Source organism: Medicago truncatula, chromosome 7, assembly GCF_003473485.1.
Source record: "Medicago truncatula cultivar Jemalong A17 chromosome 7, MtrunA17r5.0-ANR, whole genome shotgun sequence".
Taxonomy (NCBI): Eukaryota; Viridiplantae; Streptophyta; class Magnoliopsida; order Fabales; family Fabaceae; genus Medicago; species Medicago truncatula.
This window is the reverse complement of record NC_053048.1, coordinates 18,609,061-18,630,320: the sequence shown is the minus strand read 5'-3', so window position 1 is coordinate 18,630,320 and position 21,260 is coordinate 18,609,061. Positions and strand designations below refer to the sequence as shown.

Sequence of the window (21,260 nt, the reverse complement as noted above, 5' to 3'; positions counted from 1 at the left end):
CCCACACCCGTCACAGGAGTAACCCTCAAAAACACATGATCTCCCTCTTGAAACTCAAGGGCCTTTCTACGCTTGTCATGATAACTCTTTTGTCGACTCTGCGACGCTTTCGTCTTTTCTCTTATCGTCTTGACTTTCTCCGTAGTCTGATGAACAAAATCTGGTCCCAACACAACACTTTCTCTTGACTCAAACCGGCATAAAGGAGTTCGGCACCTCCGACCATACAAAGCTTTGAATGGTAACTATTGTTGTATGTGAACTCTATCCACGGTAGGTGACTATCCCAAGCTCCACAATGCTCAAGTACACACACTCTTAGCAAATCCTCAAACGATTGGATCGTCCTCTCCGACTGACCATCTGTTTGCGGATGATAAGCTGCTTGCGGTTTTATCTCATCAAGTTTTTGGCGACGCTGCCGGGGAGTAAACTAATTTGATTAACTCTTTCTTTGTGATTAGAACTCTCTTCTCTTCTTCTTTTCTTCTACTTCTTTCTTTTGTATTACCACTAACTTCTTGGGTTCTCGGTTTCTTATGCGAATAAGTAAATGTCTCGGAGAATTTATTCCTGAGATCGAAAGGTTTTTGCATAAGAAAAAGAGTGAGGCACAAAATAATACTGCTATGGCTGAACGCACTCTCAAAGAGTATGCTACTCCTTCAACAGAAGAGCCACAAGCTATTATCGTGTACCCACCGGTTGCGGGTAATAACTTCGAAATCAAGCCTGCACTACTCAGTTTGGTGCAGCAAAGTCAGTTTTCTGGATCACCCACTGAGGATCCAAATCTCCATATTTCTTCCTTCCTAAGACTCAGTGGCACCATAAAAGAGAACCAAGAAGCCGTAAGACTTCATCTCCTTCCCTTTTCCTTAAGGGATAGAGCTAGCGCTTGGTTCCATTCCCTAGAAGTCGGTTCCATTACTTCATGGGACGATATGAGGCGAGCATTCCTCGCCCGATTTTTCCCCCCATCTAAAACCGCTAAGCTTAGAGACCAAATCACGTGTTTCAATCAAAAAGATGGGGAATCTCTCTATGAGATGTGGGAGCGTTTCAAGGAAATGCTTAGACTTTGTCCCCACCATGGCCTAGAGAAGTGGCTTATAGTCCACAATTTTATAATGGCTTGTCATATACCACTAAGATGTCTGTTGATGCAGCTGCAGGTGGAGCTCTAATGAACAAAAACTATACGGAGGCTTATGCTTTGATTGAGGACATGGCTCAGAATCACTATCAATGGACCAACGAGAGAGCCGTCACCACTCCTACTCCCTCTAAGAAAGAGGCAGGTATACACGAAGTCTCTGAATATAACCACCTTGCTGCTAAGGTTGAGGCATTAACCCAAAAATTTGAAAAGCTTAATGTTAATGCTGTCTGTAACGCCCTCTCTAATTAATTGATTATTTTAAATGAGTTTAGAATATACTTATATGATTTGTGTGATTTATATGATTTATTTTGATAAGTGATATTTTGTTATGATATATGTTATATATTTATTAATATAATATATATGTTATTTGATTTAGAAATATATATAGATATGTTATTTGGTTCAGAAATATATATGATTCGTTATAGAAATATGTATGATTTGTTGTAGAAATATATGTCATTCGTTATAGAAATATATACATGATTTGTTGTAGAAATATATGTCATTTGCTATGGAAATATAAATGATTTGTTATGGAAATATATATATATATATGTTATAGAGATATAATTGTTATTTATTATTGTTATAGAAACATTTTATATATATATATATATATATATATATATGTATATATTAGAATAGAATATTAATATTTGGATTTAAGAGAAAAATAAGTAGGTTAAAGATTTATATAAATAGGAGAGACCTAGTTTAGAAAAACATAACGTACGTACGACTGCTTTTGGAGAAAAGGGAGAAAAAGTCAAGAGAAGAGGGAGAGACCTAGAGGGGCTGCGATTTCTGCAAATTAAGGTAAGGGTGAGACGAACTTTGCAATTCTATTAAGTATGTGAATCAATGGTTAAGTTTAACATGAATTAGGATGAGTTTAAGAAGAATCGGAAATTAGGTCAAATTGATAGAATTGATGATTAAACGGTGGAAACTTGTTAAAAAGATGTAGAAATTGTCCTTAGACCTTAGATAATGATTTAGATGAATTCTGGAATTGAAATTAGGCTTTGAACCATGTTGTTTGATGGATTTTCGAGAAAATCCGTAGTCTGCCCGTACTTCTGTTCATCGCTCGCCATGGCGAGTGATGATCCTCGCCTCGCGAGTGATGACCTTCATCGCTCGCCACGCGAGCCCTTTCCCTTCGCCTCGCGAGTTGTTTGGTGCAACTCGCCATGGCGAGCAACCCTTCCTCGCCTCGCGAGCTTAGGCAGAGTGCATGTCATATTTTGTGTTTCGACCTTTTTAGTTGGACCTTGGATGCCTTAGAGTGCCTGAACATACCTAGTATTAATTAGGATTGAATGTAGGATCAGATTGAACCCAGAACAACACTAGTTTGGGAGATGAGTGGTACTCGCCATGGCGAGTAAGAACTCTCGCCTCGCGAGCACATCCAGAATTGAGTGTTTTTAGTGCATTGTGAGACTTGAGTTGCTTGGATTGGTTAGAAATGAACCTTAGGTACATAGTGTAACCTATTAAAGATAATGATTGTGAATTGTGAAGCTATATTGAAATGCTAAGTGTTTATAATGTGATTTATTGATTGATTGCATTACTTGAATTATTATTGAATGATCAGGAAGTTGTTGAAAATGAATTGGTATTAAGCTGTTGATATAATCTGATTATGTTGCTATTGTTATTTAACTAAGTTACATGAGTTGTTGTTGATTATCATTTGATATTGTTATATCCTGAGATGTTTATGTGTCGCCTATGTTGCTGTTGTTGGTTATGTGAAATATTTATATGCCTTATGTGGAAGATGTTTGATGTTTAAGTTGTTGATGCTTCACATTAATATTGTTATGTTGTGAATTGCAATTGATATATTGATATCTCTCTATTGTTGTGTGATTTGACTGTGCTACTGCTGTTATTTAACTAAGTGCATGATGTCTATATATATATTATGAAATGATGACGTTTAGCTCCAAATTATTGGATGCATGATGATATGTTGATTACGATGATTACGATGTTTTGTTGTTAAGAGTCCATGCATAACATTTCATTGAGCTTTGTCCTCACCACGATTAGGAGCTTTGTCCTCCGCACGTTTTAGGAGCTTTGTCCTCCGCACGATAAAAGTATATTAATACTTATGATGACGATTGGTACCACATGCATATAAGTGTCTAAGTTGCATTGTCGCATATGTCGAGTCAAGGTCGTTGTTGATGAATTATCATCCATGAGTTGTTAAGTTGTCGATGAATTATCATCCATGAGTTTGTCGAGTTGTGTTCTACCTATGTGTTGTTAAAGAAGTACCTACGAAGATTATACGATGTGAATTATATGATGTTGACTAAAATATTGCTATGTTGTTTAACATGTTGATTATGATATTGTTACGTTGCTATGTTGTTTAAGATAATGATTATGATATTGTTAAGTTGTTATGATGTTGTGTATAATTGTTACTATTAAGTGATGAATATGTTGTTCTATATATGATTAATATTATTAAATGAATATTATGTTATGTTATTGATGATGATCGAATGTTGTGATTACTTGGTAATTGTTTATCAAAGATGCTATGATGTTTAAGATGATATTGTTTAAGATGTTTATGTTGAAGATTTATGATGTTGATTTTGGTGTTAGTATGTGTTGATTATATTTTCATAAGATGATGAATACGTTGTTGTTATATTAATACAAGAAGATGAATATGTTGTTGTTATATTATTATATTATGAAGAGATGATGTATATATAATTATTATTATTATTAAGTGAATATCATGCTATGTTGTTGTTATATTATTATATTATGACGAGATGATGTATATATAATTATTATTATTATTAAGTGAATATCATGTTACGTTGTTGTTATATTATTATAAGAAGATGTTTATGCTATGATGTAGATAATTATTATTATTAATAAGAGATGATTATATTGTGTTGTTTTAAAGTTATTAGTGATGATGATTACATGATGATATCTATGAGTTGTTAAGTGTACTTGATGATGTTTATGTTAAATTGATAAGTTGTCTTTTATTAATGAATTGATAATGAGATGTTTGATGAATAATTATTATTATGAATTAATGATGTTGTTATGTTGTATATGAATTAGGATTAAGATGTTGTTATGCTATATATGAACTATGACTATGATGTGATGATCTATGTTTGTTACGATTTGGTTAATATGTGTTAAATGATAATTAGAAGTTGGTTGAGTTATTAAGAATTATTACATGAAGAATTATTATTACTAATAGATGAAGTTATTTGTGTTGTTAAATATAATTATTGAATTATATGCTTGATATTATTGTTTTGTGAAATCTCACCCCTTCTGCTTGAAAATGTTGCTCTTCGTATGAGTAACTTGCAGGTATTAATGATTAGTAGGAGTGGTGGCTCAAGTGTCTTTAGGTGCTCTGATACGTAACGGGATGGGAACTTTGTTATTGCTTTCTATTCCTTACGTATTATTTTTGAAGATTTATGACTATGTTAATGGATTTTTATGAGATAATTATAAAGAGGCCTTAGTGCCAAAGACTGTTTTTAGTTATTAAAGAAATTCCGCTGCGAAGTATTAAAGACTTTTTAGTTATTGAATTTTAAAGGATAAATAGTTATTTATACAGTTTATGATTTTAAGAAAAAAATGTGACATTCCGTTTAGGTGAATTACTCTGATTAAATAAATGAAATTTTCACGTTGGGAAAACGGGGTGTTACACTGTCACACCTTCTTCTGCATCCCCTCCTTGTGAAATTTGTGGTATATCCAGTCATATCGGTGTTGATTGTCAGTTAGGTAGTGCTGCCAATATTGAGCAACTGAATTACGCTCAATATAACCAAGGAATGAGGCCAAATCAAAATTTTTACAAAAATCCTCAAGGTTCCTATGGACAAGCAGCACCACCTGGCTATGCAAACAACCAGAGAGTGGCTCAGAAATCAAGTTTGGAGATTTTGTTGGAAAATTGCATAGCTAATCAAAATAAAAATCTTCAAGAATTGAAAAACCAAACAGGATTTCTGAACGACTCTCTCTCCAAACTCAATACCAAGGTTGATTCTATCGCCACACACACCAAAATGCTTGAGACCCAAATCTCCCAAGTGGCCCAACAAGTGGCCACCTCTTCTCAAACACCAGGAATTTTTCCTGGCCAACCTGAAACAAACCCCAAAGCCCATGTCAATGCTATTTCTCTTGGGGGCAGTAAATTAGAAGAGACCATTACCAAAGCTAAAAGTGTCAAGGGAGAGAGTGTTAAGCTTCTAGGTAAAGAGAGTGCGATAAAGAAACCACTTGATAAGAACAAGGCCTCTAACCCATTAAGGCTTACTAAGCTCAACTTGGAGGCTCAATTCGCTAAATTCTTAAACATACTTAAAAAGATTTGCATTAAGATTCCCTTCGCTGAAGCTTTGTCTCGTATGCCTCTATACGCCAAGTTTTTAAAAGAAATTTTTTCAAAGAAAAAGGCTATAGATCACAAAGAGACAATAGCTTTAACTAGGGAAAGTAGTGCAATCGTCAAGACGCAACCCCAAAAGCTTAGAGATCCAGGTAGTTTTGCCATCCCTTGTGTGATAGGGAAAGAGACCATTGACAAAGCCTTGTGTGATTTAGGAGCCAGTGTTAGTTTGTTGCCTCTATCCCTCTTTAAAAAGATGGGAATAGGAGAGTTGAAACCCACCGAGATGATATTAAAGTTAGCCGACCGTTCTGTTATCCCAATAGCTGGATATGTTGAAGACATCCCCGTTCGGATAGAAGGGATATACATCCCAACTGACTTTGTGGTTGTTGACATCGAGGAAGACCATGATTGCCCTATGATCCTAGGAAGACCCTTCCTCGCTACTGCGGGTGCTATAGTTGACGTTCAGAATGGTAGCATAGTTTTTCAAGTAAGTGAAGACATGGTAGGATTTGAGTTTGAAAACATTAAGGAAGGTCCCGCCCTTTATTATTGCAATATGGTCAAAGAACATAGTGTGAAAGAACGCTTTTTAGCGTCATCTACACAATACAACATCTTTGATCCTTTCTAATGGACACTTTCTTTTAACGTCAAGCTAATGACTATAAAGAAGCGCTTCATGGGAGGCAACCCACGCATTTAACTGCTTTTGTTTTGTTTTTGTTATTCTAAATTATTTTGTAGGTCATTGTCCGAAAAGAATTCAAGAAAACAGAAAATTTTGAAGCCTCGTCCTCCAGAACCTTGGCACGGCCCGTGCTCACACTGGCACGGCCGTGCCAGACCTTGACACACCAAAACCAGCCCATATTCCAGAATGTTGGCACGGCCCGTGCTAAGCTTGGCACGGCTGTGCCCGATCTCAGGTAGGTACAACCTTACGTTTTGGCCTTCTTCTTCCTTCACTCTCAAACACAAACACCTCTCTACCTTCAACCTTCTCTCTCAAACCTCCATAACCAAACAACCTCAAACCTCCACAACCCCCTTCAAATCTCACCTATTTACACAATTTCTCCACCCAATCAATCACAAACACCATTCCAATCATAACCCCCCATTCAAAAACCAATCTCACCCATCCAAACAACATCACCCAAATTCGTAACCCCCATAAACCTAACCCAAAAACCTGAAATTTTTCACCAATCTCCATAACCCAACCCCTCAAACTCACTTAAACCTTCCCACATCACTAAACCAACCTTTTTTTCAACCAAAACAACCCACACCCAAACCATCACCACCACCACACCAAAAGCAAGGTCAAGGCAATGGCTTCAAAGAGAAGTGGTAAAGAAGTTGCAAGCACATCCGGGGGACAACAAGCAAAGGGATAGGTATAAAATTCTAATCTCTAAACCTTTACATCCTTGCCGATACCCTGATAACCATCACTTGAATAAGCTAGGAATCAAAGATAATGTGTTTAATCTGCTAGAAAGGTTAGGATGGGTTGATATGTTGAAACCTATGAGAGGGTATGAGAATTTCACCTATGAATTTTTAAGTTCTATTGTTTTTACGAAAGATAGGTTGAATTTCGATAACCCTAATCATTTAGTTTCTTTCCGGCTGATGAATATTGATTACGAGATGTCTCTTCAACACTTCTGTGATGAGATGGGATTCGCCAATGCGGGGTTCATCCACGACTCTTGGGATCAAAATTTGAAACCGGTTAACTATCAACCCGCCGCCTTTTGGGAGCGAATTACAGGTCTTGACCAATTTAACACACGTGCCAACAAAGCTAGCAACATTCACAACCCCGTACTTAGGTACCTTCAAAGGGTAATGGCTTGCACTATTAGGGGAAGGACAGAACTAGGGAACACTAGGAACGATGAACTCTTCATGCTTTGGGCTATGCTGCACAACCAACCCGTTAACACTTGTTTTTATTTGGTTGACTACCTTTCCCTTATAGGAAATAGGTCCGATAGTAGAGGAGAAATATTAGTTGGTGGTATCATAACATACATAGCTGGACGGTTAGGCGTGAGTGAAGACCAAGGGATAAACAAGATTGAGGGTAACAATAGACTCAACATAGAAACCCTTATCTCTATGAATTTCATAAAACCCCGAATCCCCTTTGTTTATACACTCAAGCTCAATGTGCCCACTTTGATTTTATTGCCTAACCAATCTCGGACTAACACCGAGGTGGAAGAAAATTTGTTGTATGTTCATGATGACCCACAGGTGCACATAGACCAACATCATGAAGAAGCAGAAGGTGCACACTTGCACCAAGAAGAGGAAGGTGCACAATTGCACCATGATGAGGAGCACCATGACCCTGATGAAGGTGACACAAATGCAAGATGGGCATGGATGACTACCGAGGTCGAAAGAATAAGCACTGAGCAACAAAGGCAAGGTGTTGAACTAATGGGCATAAGGAACGATGTCCACAGGGGCAACCGCATATCCGAAGAAAACAACCAAATGCTTCGGAACATGATGCACCACTTTCACCTCCAAGGTCCTCCATATGGACCCCAATGATAAAAATGTGAGCTTTCCTCTTCCTCTCTTCCCTTCTTTCTCCTCCTCCTTCTTTTTCTTCTTCTTCTTCTTCTTCCTCTCCTTCTCTTTTATTTTTCTATCTTGAATCATTGAGGACAATGCTTCTCCTAAGTGTGGGGGGAGCCTAATAAAGTGTCTTTAGTCGTAGTGTTTCCAAACTCCCTTGAACTTTATTCTTTTGTTTTGTTTTATTGTAAAAGGCATGAATAAGCAGCTTGTTTTTATTGTTTTATTATGACATAAATTTTTTGTTGTCTCTTCAATGGTCGTTTCTTGTACATGAAAGTGATTTCTTGTGTTATAAGTATTCTTGCTATACCCACATCAAGTTTTATTGTGAAATTAATTCTCCAATGAGAAAAACACCTAGTTGCAATCCTTGAGTAAGTGTATGAATAGGTATTTTAAGGAACACGTTCTAACTTTAATGGTAACCTGGACCCTTAAAAATCTTCAGAGTAAAAGTAGTATAAGTTTATGTGGGAATAATTCTAATGTGATGAAATGTGTAAACCGAAATGGGGCGGAAGGATATCACCACACGTGGAGGAAAGGATACCCTCTCACTAACTTCCTAAATGTGGTGATGACTTCTCAAATAAATTGTGCCTGAATTAAACCCTCTAAAAAGAGGAACTTCCTAAGTGAAGTAAACAAGTTGTAGCACTACTTAGGGTGATCATAGAAACTTGGAGGAAAGGATACCCCCTCACGGACTTCCAATGTGAAATGATAGCCCCTGGGCATCTACAAGCCCCCAAATGTATAAATTCATCAAGTCTATCTTAACTCTCCCACTTCTCTTATATGAAATGAAGAAAAGATTTTTCTCGGTCATTTTAGTGTTAAGGTTAGAACCTGTTCCTCATAATATCTATCTTATACAGGAACAAGAAAAGGGTTGGACTACACACACACACTCACTTGAAATTTGTTGTCGGGTTGAATAAGTTTACAAGGAATGCTTGAAGTTGTGATTAGTGTACATTGAAATGAAACCTCGAGAGAAACATAAGCTTTTATTTAAAGTGTCATATATTAATCCTTTTGTTGCTGCCATGTCTATGCCTTTTGCTTGAGGACAAACAAAGATTCAAGTGTGGGGGAGTTTGATGAGTCATTTATTGACTATTTTAATATGCTTTTTAGTTTAGTTTTATTTAGATTTTATATAATTTTATATTAGTATTATTTCCTTTTTAGGATAGTTTACTTTAAATTGCATTTTATTATATTTCAGGAAAGAATATTGGATGGATTGAGTCTTGGAGCAAAAGAAAGGGACTTGGAGTCGATTGGACACAAAAATATGAAGATTGAGAGACAAAATATGTCTCCCACAAGTCAGAAGCTTGGCATGGCCCGTGCTAGCCTAGGCACGGCCGTGCCACCCTCCAGAGTGTCTTTTGCTGCTTTTGCTTAGATTTTAAGCTACTCTATTTTTAGCCCAAATGTAATAGCTTAGATTTTAAGTCGATCAAATGCTATAAATAGAGTAGCCATCCATCACAAATATTCATCTTTACTTAGAATTCAATAAGTGACAATTGCTTTTCTAATTAAAGTTCTTTTCTTTTCCTTTATTTTCTTGTCATTACTTTTATGTTTTCTCTCTTCTCCCCCATGTCTACGATGAACATGAGTGAGTAGACTTCTCCTTGTCTTGGAATTGTTGGATAAGTCTAAATGACATAATCCTAATCAAACCAAGTTCTAAGCCTTAATCTTATGTAACCCTAATTTCTTATCTGAATTCACCGTCTTAACATGGATCAACCATTATCAAACTGTGGAAACGAAAGTGGAGGGTTTGATAATTGTTTATCCATTATTCCAAATATCAATTCATAAAACGAAAGTGGAGCTTTGATATTCGAACAAGTGAATTCAGACAAGGATTGCAAAGTCGGCGAAATAGGCTTTGCAATCTTTGAGACATATAGTTTCGATCTTTAAGGGAACTAATAACAATCAAGTCAGCGAAATAGGCTTGGTTGTTAGAGGAACCAAAATCTGATAGTAATCAAGTCAGCGAAATAGGCTTGGTTGCTAGAGGAACATAAGAGAAACTGTCTTGAGAAATTAGGTCTAACATAACATTATAAGCCTATAGTTTTGGTTTGAGAGTGACTTGTTATTTAGATGAAACCAACGATCCCAAGGCTCTTTTTATTATATTAATTTTCAATCGTTTGAAAAACCCCAACTTACAATTCTCTTCTTCTCTAATCATCTCTAAAGGTTAATTGAATTTAACTACTCCCTGTCGGAACGATACTCTTTTAGTACTACTTCAGTAAGACCGTGCACTTGCGGTTTTATCTCATCACTCTTCCAAAATCTAGAAGTGAACCTCGGATCTCTATTTGAAACAATACTCGACGGGACTCCATGCAACTTCACAATATTATGAATGTAGATCTCCGCCAACTGAGCTACCGGATAACTGATATTAATCGGAATAAAGTGTGCCGACTTCGTCAACCTATCGACAACAACCCAAATGGCATCATGCCCTCTCGGAGTGTTCGGTAAACTTGTCACAAAATCCATAGAAATACTGTCCCACTTCCACTCCGGCACATCAAACGGTGTCAAAAACCCAACAGGCTTCTGATGCTCAACCTTAGACTTCTGACAAGTCAAACACGCATACACAAACTGAGCAACATCACTTTTCAAACCAGACCACCAAAACAGCTTCTTCAAATCATGATACATTTTCGTAGCTCCCGGATGAATAATTAAGCTACTCTTGTGACTTTCCTCTAAAATCAATTTTTTCAAATCATCATTATCAGGAATGCAAATTCTTCCTCTGAACCTTAACACACCCTAATCATCAACCTTAAAGTCACTATCCTCAGTGCCATTACCAGCAACCATCAAATCATCAAACTTAAGATCTACTTGCTGTGCTTCTCGGATACTATTCAAGAAATCACTATTAATCTTCAGCATCCCCAACTGTACACTCTGAGGTGTCAATTCACAGACAAGACTCAAGTCTCTAAACTACTCTAGCAAATCGAATTCTTTCACCATCATAGCAGACATATGCAACATCTTCCTGCTCAGCGCATCTGCAACCATATTGGCTTTACCCAGATGGTAATTCAAACCAAAATCATAATCCTTCAACAGCTCTAACCATCTTCTCTGCCTCATGTTCAATTATTTCTGATCAAATAAATATTTTAAACTTTTGTGATCACTAAACACTTCAAATCTGGAACCGTACAAATAATGCCTCCAAATTTTCAAAACAAAAACCACCGCAGCCAACTCCAAATCATGTGTAGAATAATTCTTTTCATGAATTCTCAACTGTCTAGAAGCATACGCTACCACCTTACCATCTTGCATCAAAACACCACCTAAGCCCAACTTGGACGCATCACAATAAACCACAAAAGGTTCTTCCGGCTTCGGTAAAATCAAAATAGGAGCAGTTGTCAACCTTTGCTTCAACTCATTGAAACTACTCTCACACTGAGCATCCCACACAAAAGATTTACCCTTACAGGTCAACTGAGTCAATGGAAGTGCAAACTTCGAAAATCCTTCAATAAACCTGCGGTAATAACCAGCCAAACCCAAGAAGCTTCTAATCTCAGTCACTGACTTCGGAGTCTCCCATTGTGATACTGCATCAACTTTCGATGGATCAACTGCAATACCACTACCAGAAATAATGTGGCCAAGAAAACTTACCTCACTTAACCAGAACTCAGACTTCGACAACTTGGCATACAGCTTCTTCTCTTTGAATACTTGCAATACAATCTTCAGGTATTCTGCATGCTCTTCTTCAGTCTTTGAATAAATCAAGATGTCATCAATAAACACAACCACGAATTTATCCAGGTAAGCATGGAAAATTCGGTTCATATACTCCATGAACACACCAGGAGCATTAGTAACACCGAAAGGCATCACTTTATATTCATAGTGACCACAACGTGTCCTAAAGGCTGTCTTCTGCATATCCTCATCATTCACCTTAATCTGATGGTAACCTGACCTCAAGTCAATCTTGCTGAAAACCTTTGCACCCACTAACTGATCAATTAAGTCGTCAATCCTCGGAAGTGGATACCTGTTCTTTATCGTAACTTTGTTCAACTGACGATAATCAATGCATAACCTCATACTACCATCCTTCTTCTTAACCAACAACACCGGTGCTCCCCAAGGTGAAACACTTGGTCTTACAAACTTCTTATCAAGCAAGTCCTCCAACTGTTTCTTCAATTCAGCAAGTTCGGATGCCGACATACGATTAGGTGCCATCGACACCGGCTTCGTTCCTGGAACAAGGTCAATTGAAAATTCAACCTCCCTTTCTGGTGGTACATCTGGAATCTCATTAGGAAAAACTTTTGGAAATTCATTCACAACAGGCAACCTGTCAATCACAGCTTGATTCTCCAACGACAAGCATGCCATCAAGGAAAACATTAAAATTCCATCACGCTCCAATTGCTTCAACTGTTTAGTAGATAAGAACTATGCTCCACTCTCTTCTTCAGCAGAAGAAAAATGCACCGTCTTGCTAAAGCAATTAATATGAACTCGGTTATACTCTAACCAGTTCATCCCAAAAATAACATCCATACCCATCAACGGTAAACAAACTAAGTCGACTTCAAAGTCTCTACCAAACATAGACAACAGACACCTTAAACAAACAAGAGAAGTAGTTACTGAACCCTTAGCTGGAGTTTCAACAACCATTTCTCCTTTCATATCGGACACAACCAGACCCAACTTATATGCACATTCAATAGCAATGAAACAATGAGTAGCACCAGTATTTATAATAGCAATTAAAGGAGTACTATTAAAGAAACAAGTACCTCTAATAAGTCTGTCCTCTCTAGTCGTTTGCGTACCAGTCAAAGCAAACACCTTACCACCAGTCCTAACCTTCTTCGGTTGTGTACACTGCGAACTGAACTGATGTGACCTTCCTCGTTGCAGTTATAGCAAACAATGTCTCCCCGCTTACAATCAGCTAATGTGTGTCCCTTCTGTCCACACCTGAAGCACTTCTTCTCATCTTTATCACAAACATTACTCTTGTGGCCTTTCTCGCCACACTTGAAGCAAACAATATCAGTAGGAGCATCTCTCCTCTTGGGCCTCCTCTCATCATTCAACCTCTGCTTACCCTTGTCAGCAGGAGCACTATATGGCTTCGGACGACTTTGCTGTCCCTTGCCTCTGCGGTCACTCATCACCTTGTAATGAGCTTTTGTATCTTCTTCATAGATTCTACAGCTGGTCACCAACTCCGAAAAATTTCTGATTTTCTGATATCCAATAACCCTCTTGATGTCAGCTCTCAGGCCATTCTCAAACTTGATACACTTGGAGAACTCAGCTGTCTCCGCGGTATACTGGGGGTAGAACTTAGCAAGTTCCACAAACTTTGCATCATACTCTGTAACAGACATATCCCCTTGCTTCAGCTCCAGAAATTCAATTACCTCGGACATCCTCCAGAAAGTACCTATTCAGGAATTCTGTAACGCCCACTTTTAATTAATTAATTATTTAATTGAGTCTGGACGAGTTATATTATATTTATATAATATATGTGTGATTTATGATTATTTAGATGATTTACGTGATGTGACGATTTTTATGAGGAGATGAGACTTATTTTGTTGTTTAATAAAATAAGATTTGAAAATAAAATAAAATATTTAGTTAGAGGCTGTTTTGAGATTTTAGAGAGTTTTGGGGGAGAAAGTGAAATAAGATAAGATGGTTGGAGGGGATATAAATAGGAAAGACCTGGTTAGAAAAGAACATAACGTACGTCTGATCAAATGATAACTTAGATGTTGAACCTTAAATGATAACTTAAATGAGACTTATAAATAGTGAGCAACCTTGATTTCGTAATTTTGATTTTTGAGTTGAACCTTAGATGTTGTTGAGTGCCTAAAGATGCTTATTTAAGATTAAATGATAACTTAGAATGAGATTGAACCTGGTTTAACCTAGAACAACCATTGTTGGGAATCTGGCTTGTACTCGCCATGGCGAGCAGATGCTCTCGCCTCGCGAGCACTTCCAAAACTGAGTGCAAGTGAGGAAAATGCGATCTGTGTCGCATGATTTGATTAGAGATGGACCCTTGGGTAGTATTGAGACCTATATAAGAAGTTAACTGCAATCTGTGAAGCTGTTATGAGATGTTAGTGTTGAATATGATGTGATATAATATTTAATTGCATTACTTGAATTATGAATGAATGATTGAGATGTTACTTGTTTTTATTTGATATCGTTATATGATGTCATGTTGTTGTTGTAATCTGCCTATGCTGCTATTGTTATTTAACCAAGCTGCATGAGTCGGTCTAAGTTGATTAAGATGATGTTGAACCTCCAAATTATTGGATAAATAAGAGATGATGATTGTGATGTTTAAGAGATCGAGTCCATGCATTAGCATACATTTAATGGGGGCTCATGCCCTAGAGCTTTGTACTCAACACGATGGAGCTTTAGCTCAAATAGCGATGGGGGCTTATGCCCTGGAAGTATATTAATACTCAAATAGCGATGGGGGCTCATGCCCTGAATTGGTACCACATGCATATAAGAGGTTTAAGTTGCATAGTCGCATAGTTGAGTCAATGATGAAAGAAGTTAAGATGCTATGAAATTTATGATGCTTTAATGAAGTGATTACATGATATATTATTATCTATGATGCTATGATGTTTATGATGCTTATGTTGAACATTTATGTTGTTAAATACGATTGTTGAATTATATTGATTAATATTATTGTTTTGTGAAATCTCACCCCTTCTGCTTGGAAATGTTGCTCTTCGTATGAGTAACTTGCAGGTGATCGAGCTTAGAGTGCTGTGTTGCTGTCGTGAGTGACTTATTCCTCACTGAGTCGATTAGATTGCTCTGATACGTAACGGGATGGGGTCTCTTGATTGCATGCTTCTATTCCTTTACGTATTTGACTATGCTTTTATGATTAAGTTGTTTAACTGATTTATGAGACGTCTTGATGAGAACTGCGTGCTAAAACTATTTTTGATGATGAAACTAATTCCGCTACGATGTTCGAAGAATTTTGTCGAAGGATAATTTGTTATCTATCTATTTATGATTTTTGAGAAATGTCATATCCCGTTATATGTTGTTTACTCTGATTATATGTTTGAAATTTTTATGTTGGGAAAACGGGGTGTTACAAATTCTCTCCTGAACACAGCCCAAGTCACCACAGCTCCATCCTGTTCCAGCACAGGTAACAAACTTACCCACCAATCATCAGCTTCCTCAGCTAACATGTGCGTCCCAAACCGCACCTTTTGCACCTCTGAACACTGCATGACTCTGAAGATCCTTTCAACTTCCTTAAGTCACTTCTAGGCGCCATCAGGATCATACCAGCATTCGGTTGCTGTCCTATAGCTTGAGCAACAGCCTCAAGTGCAGCAGCAATAGCAGCATCATTACGACCAGCCATTTCAGAATTCTACATAAGAAACAACAATTCAGAACAACAACAAAGACAACATTAGAGTTGACACTCTATCCTACGTGGCTCAACACGACTCTACTACTTGGCCGGACGGACCAACCTGCTCTGATACCAATTGTAACACCCCGTTATCCCAAAGCAATTAATTAATAAATAATCATCAGAGTAATAACCCAAACGGGCATGTCACACTACTTTTCAAAATTTCTTAAATAGAATATAAACTATTTAATAAACAACAAACTTTAACAGTTTTATCAAAACCTCGCAGCGAAATATTTCATTAAAAACAACAACGTCAAATGTTTAATTCTCCACTAAACAGTCTTGGCATAAAAGCCTCATCAAAATAAATCCATAATCAAATACAAGGGCTACCTCAGCATGTTCCAAAATTGATACATAAGGAATGAAAAATAAATAAGAAATTCCCATCCCGTACGTATCAGAGCCCTAGACACTTGAGCCACCACCTACTACTCAGGCTCACCTGCAAGTTACCCATAGGAAGGGCAACATTTTCAAGCAGAAGGGTGAGATTCACAAACAATAATAATAATATATAATAACTTCAATTGAATCTAACACCCTAAAATATCAATGATTCTTCAATATGCATATATATTTCATTATCAACAGCATCATCAATAATATGGCAATTCAACCAACAACAACGACTCATGCAATGACATGACAACACCTCTAAGACTCCTCGACAATGCACATGCATGTGGTACCAATTTATAGAGCAGAAGCCCTCACCGGATATTGAATGGTTAAAGCATTCATCAGGGCATAAGCCCTCACCGCTTTGAACAACAAGGTGTTCCAGGACATGAGTCCTCCCGCTTTAAACGACAAGGCGTTCCAGGGCATGAGCCCTCCCGCTTTATATGCTTATGCAATTGACTCCACTTGTGTATATCTACGTACAACTCGACAATGCATATATGTATATATGACTTACAACTCCATAATTCAACAACGTCCAGACAAATGCACAATTAATAACAATCATACTAATGCATCAGGTTCATTCAACCTAGTATATATTCACTTGGTTTCATACTCACTGATATCCAAAATTCACTAAATTCAACCAACTCGATTACCAATGTGTTCAGTAGGATTCAGGGGTATATATAAAGGTCATACAAGTTGAAAGAAACATTTTAAAATGCTCAAAAGGATCCCCTAGTGCACGAGGCAAAATTCAAAAAGTGGCTGACTAAGGTCATCTTCGCTTAAGCGACGGCTGGTTTGCTTAAGCGACCGGCTTACAGAAAGTTGGGGTTCCGCTCGCTAACGGTTCGCTTGCGGTTTGCTTAAGAGAACTTCTGGCAGAATGGAATTAATTTTTCGCTTACGGGTTCGCTCATGGTTCGCTTGAGCGAACTTCTGACAGAATGGAATTAATTTTTCGCTTACAGGTTCGCTCACAGTTCGCTTAAGCGAACTGACAAATCAGAATTTTGGGTAGCTTGCTTGAATGCTCGCTTAAGCGACGGGTCGTTCGCTTAAGCGACCATTCATCTGGGCAGTGCAAAAACCTACGGGTTTCAAACCTTTTCTCACTCCAAAACCCAATTTTAATCCCCCGATCACCCAAAACGTTTTCCAACAGATGTTTACAGGTTCAATACACAACTAGGCATCTAAAGGAACACAAAACAGGCATCAACAACAACAATTCAGATCATTCTAGCAATCTTACAAAATCTCTCCCATTTTCCCAACAAATTCTAATCTCCCTCAAATTCTGATCACAGCAACATTATAGATTAAGAAATCTATATGAACACGAAATCTAAGCACATTAAACATGATTCCTACACTATTCCTTTCAAAATCAGCATAAAACCCTAATTCTCAATTTTTATTTTCAAGAACAATTCAATTAGATCAATTTTCAGAAAATATATATCATGATCATTGAGAGTTAGTCTCACCCTGATGAACACTATTTTGTGAAAATTGTTCATATTTGACTTTTAATCATGAATTGATAAAAGTTGCTTGCTGAAAGATTAATTAAAGGCACAAAACACAAGAAATGAACTAAAAATATTGTTAATGAAAGGGTGTGCCAACAAGAAACGAAAATTATGTATTGGGATTAATTTTGACAATGATTTGAGTTGAAAAATGAGAATTTGGTTTTGAATTGGTGTTTAGGCTGATCTGTGGTTTCAAACAAGAAATGGAATGGAGAGTTTAGGGATGCCACACTTTCTAATCCTAGAAAATGATAAGTCTATGGAATGAAGATCACCACAAGAAAGGATTCTTGATATGATCAATACTAGGTCCAATCCAGAACCTAAAGAGCAATTACTCACTTTTTTTTAACAAAAATTAACTTGTCTTTTATTCCATTTTCGTGTCCTATATATAGGTAGGAGGGACACTTGCTGAATTACAAAGAAAAATTCAAATAGCTCTTAGGATTCCTTCAGCCAAATTAATCTATCATTATTTCCTATGGCTGAAGTAAATTAACATGAATACAAGAAATGGTTACAAGACAAATCAATGAATGAGGGTGGCTGGTCTTGATGATCATGATGATGGACGTGAATTTGATGATGATGGTGGTTTCATATGCTGAAATGAAATGCCTTCATTGTCTCATTGAAGTCTTGTCCCTTTCCTCTTCAATTCTTGCATTCTTTCCTCCTTCAGATTAAATGCTCTTTAATGCCTTGTTTTTCTTTTGTCTTCAGCACTCCTTTGCACGAAATAAACACACAAAACATTCCATTCAAAGCTTTGGAAGCTTTAAAATGGATTAAACACACAAAATAACCATACTTAGTGTTTTTGGACCAAAATTGGTCTCTTACACTTTTTATTACAACATAACAAGAACAACTAAATAAAATGGGCAGCAAGAGATGCGCCCCACCCCTTCTCCAATGGTTTGATGCACATGACCATTTTATCCTCCATGCTTTCTAGTGTAGGTTTGGACTCCAAGACTTTTGCCACCAATTGAGTTAGGGCCTCCTTAGCTTTCTTGGTTCTCGACCTTGTCATTGGTCCTCCTAGCCCTTGAATTGAAGCACTTGTGTCGTGGACAACCATGCCCTTATCATCCCCTCCCTCTTGAAAGGAATTCGTCCACGAATTGAAATCACTATTACCTACATCAAAAGGAGCTAAGTCAGCAACATTAAAAGTAGCACTTATATCATACTCACCGGGTAACTCAAGCTTGTATGCATTGTCATTGATCCTTTCTAGCACATGAAATGGTCCGTCACCCCTTGGTTGAAGTTTTGACTTCCTTTGTTTAGGAAACCTTTCTTTCCTCATATGCACCCAAACCCAATCACCGGGTTCAAAAATCACCCTCTTCCTTCCTTTGTTTGCATTTTTAGCATACCCTTCATTTTTCTTTTCAATTTGCAACTTCACTTGCTCATGCATTTTCTTCACAAACTCAGCTTTGTCTTTTCCATCTTTATGCTTCAAAAAAGAACTGTTAGGCATAGGTAACAAATCAAGTGGAGTTAGTGGGTTAAAACCATAAACAACTTCAAATGGTGACATTTTTGTAGTACTATGAACCACACGATTGTAAGCAAATTCCACGTGGGGTAAACATTCTTCCCACATTCTCAAATTTCTTGTAAGAACACTTCTAAGAAGAGTAGAGAGAGTTCTATTTACTACCTCAGTTTGACCATCTGTTTGAGGGTGACAAGTTGTTGAGAATAGTAACTTTGTTCCAATCTTACCCCACAAGGTCCTCCAAAAGTGACTTAAAAATTTTGTGTCACGATCTGAAACTATGCTCCTTGGAACTCCATGAATGCGCACAATCTCCTTGAAAAACAAATCAGCCACATGGCTTGCATCATCTACCTTTTTGCATGCAATGAAATGTGCCATCTTGGAAAACCTATCAACAACAACAAAAATAGAATCTTTCCCATTCTTTGTTCTAGGTAAACCCAAAACAAAATCCATGGAAATGTCAACCCAAGGAAATTCAGGAGTTGGTAACGGTGTATAAAGACCATGAGGCAAAACTTTTGATTTGGCCTTTTTACACACTATGCATCTTTCACACAACTTTTGGACATCAATTTTCATATGTGGCCAATAAAAATGCTCTTGCAGCAACTCTAAAGTTTTAACAACCCCAAAGTGTCCCATTAATCCCCCCTCATGCGCCTCTTTTAAAAGCAAAGTTCTTATGGAACATTTTGGCACACATAATCTTTTTTCTTTAAACAAATAACCATTGTGCCTAAAATATCCATTAATGGCAGCATGTTCACAAGCTAAAAATTTTGATGAAAAATCAATATCACTTTCATATAAACTCTTAATTTGTTCAAGTCCAAAAACTTTAGTTTCAAGAGTGGAGAGTAAGGCATACCTTCTTGAAAGTGCATCTGCAACCACATTAGCTTTACCTCTTTTGTGTTTGATCACATATGGGAATTGTTCAAGAAACTCAACCCACTTGGCATGTCTCTTGTTCAACTTACCTTGCCCTTTTAAATGTTTCAAAGATTCATGGTCACTATGAATGACAAATTCTTTGGGCAGTAGGTAATGTTGCCAAGTTTGCAATGATCTAAACAAAGCATACAATTCCTTATCGTAAGTGGAGTAATTAAGGGAAGCACCCTTCAACTTCTCACTAAAATAAGCAATTGGATGTCCTTCTTGCATCAAAACAGCCCCAATTCCAACATTAGAAGCATCACATTCAATTTCAAAAGATTTGGAAAAATTTGGTAATGCTAAAATTGGTGCTTTGGTGAGTTTTTCTTTAAGTGCAGCAAAAGCTTGCTCTTGTTTCTCACCCCATTTAAAAACAACATTTTTCTTAACAATCTCATTAAGAGGTGCAGCAATGGTGCTAAAATCTTTCACAAACCTCCTATAGAAACTTGCTAAACCATGTAAACTTCTTACCTCACTTACATTTTTGGGTGGTGGCCAATCCTTGATTGCTCTTACCTTTTCTTCATCCACATGGATTCCCTTGGAGCTTACAACAAAACCTAAAAAAATTACATGATCCGTGCAAAAGACACATTTTTCCAAATTTGCAAACAAATGTTCTTTTCTTAAAACTTCTAAAACAGCCCTTAAATGACCACAATGTTCCTCTAAATTTTTGCTATATATCAAGATATCATCAAAATACACAACAACAAATTTTCCCAAAAATTCCCTCAAGACATGGTTCATGAGTCTCATAAAAGTACTTGGTGCATTAGTTAAACCAAACGGCATAACCATCCACTCATACAAACCATATTTTGTTTTAAAAGCAGTTTTCCATTCATCCCCCTCCCTAATTCTTATTTGGTGATAGCCACTTTTCAAATCAATTTTAGAAAATAAACATGCACCAAACAATTCATCAAGTAAGTCATCTAGCCTAGGGATTGGATGTCTATACTTAATGGTAATATTGTTAACAGCCCTACAATCAGTGCACATTCTCCAACTACCATCTTTTTTTGGAACTAAAATAACAGGGACAGCACAAGGACTTAAACTTTCTC

The 21,260-nt window shown here is 37.1% G+C and overlaps 1 non-coding gene across 1 annotated transcript; it reads right to left on the bottom strand.

Annotated features, from left to right (window-relative positions):
- Positions 1–992: 992 nt before the first annotated feature.
- LOC112418243 (small nucleolar RNA R71) lies at positions 993–1,099 on the bottom strand. The gene has a single exon (XR_003008476.2). It is a non-coding gene; the product is annotated as a small nucleolar RNA R71 (small nucleolar RNA).
- Positions 1,100–21,260: the final 20,161 nt, after the last annotated feature.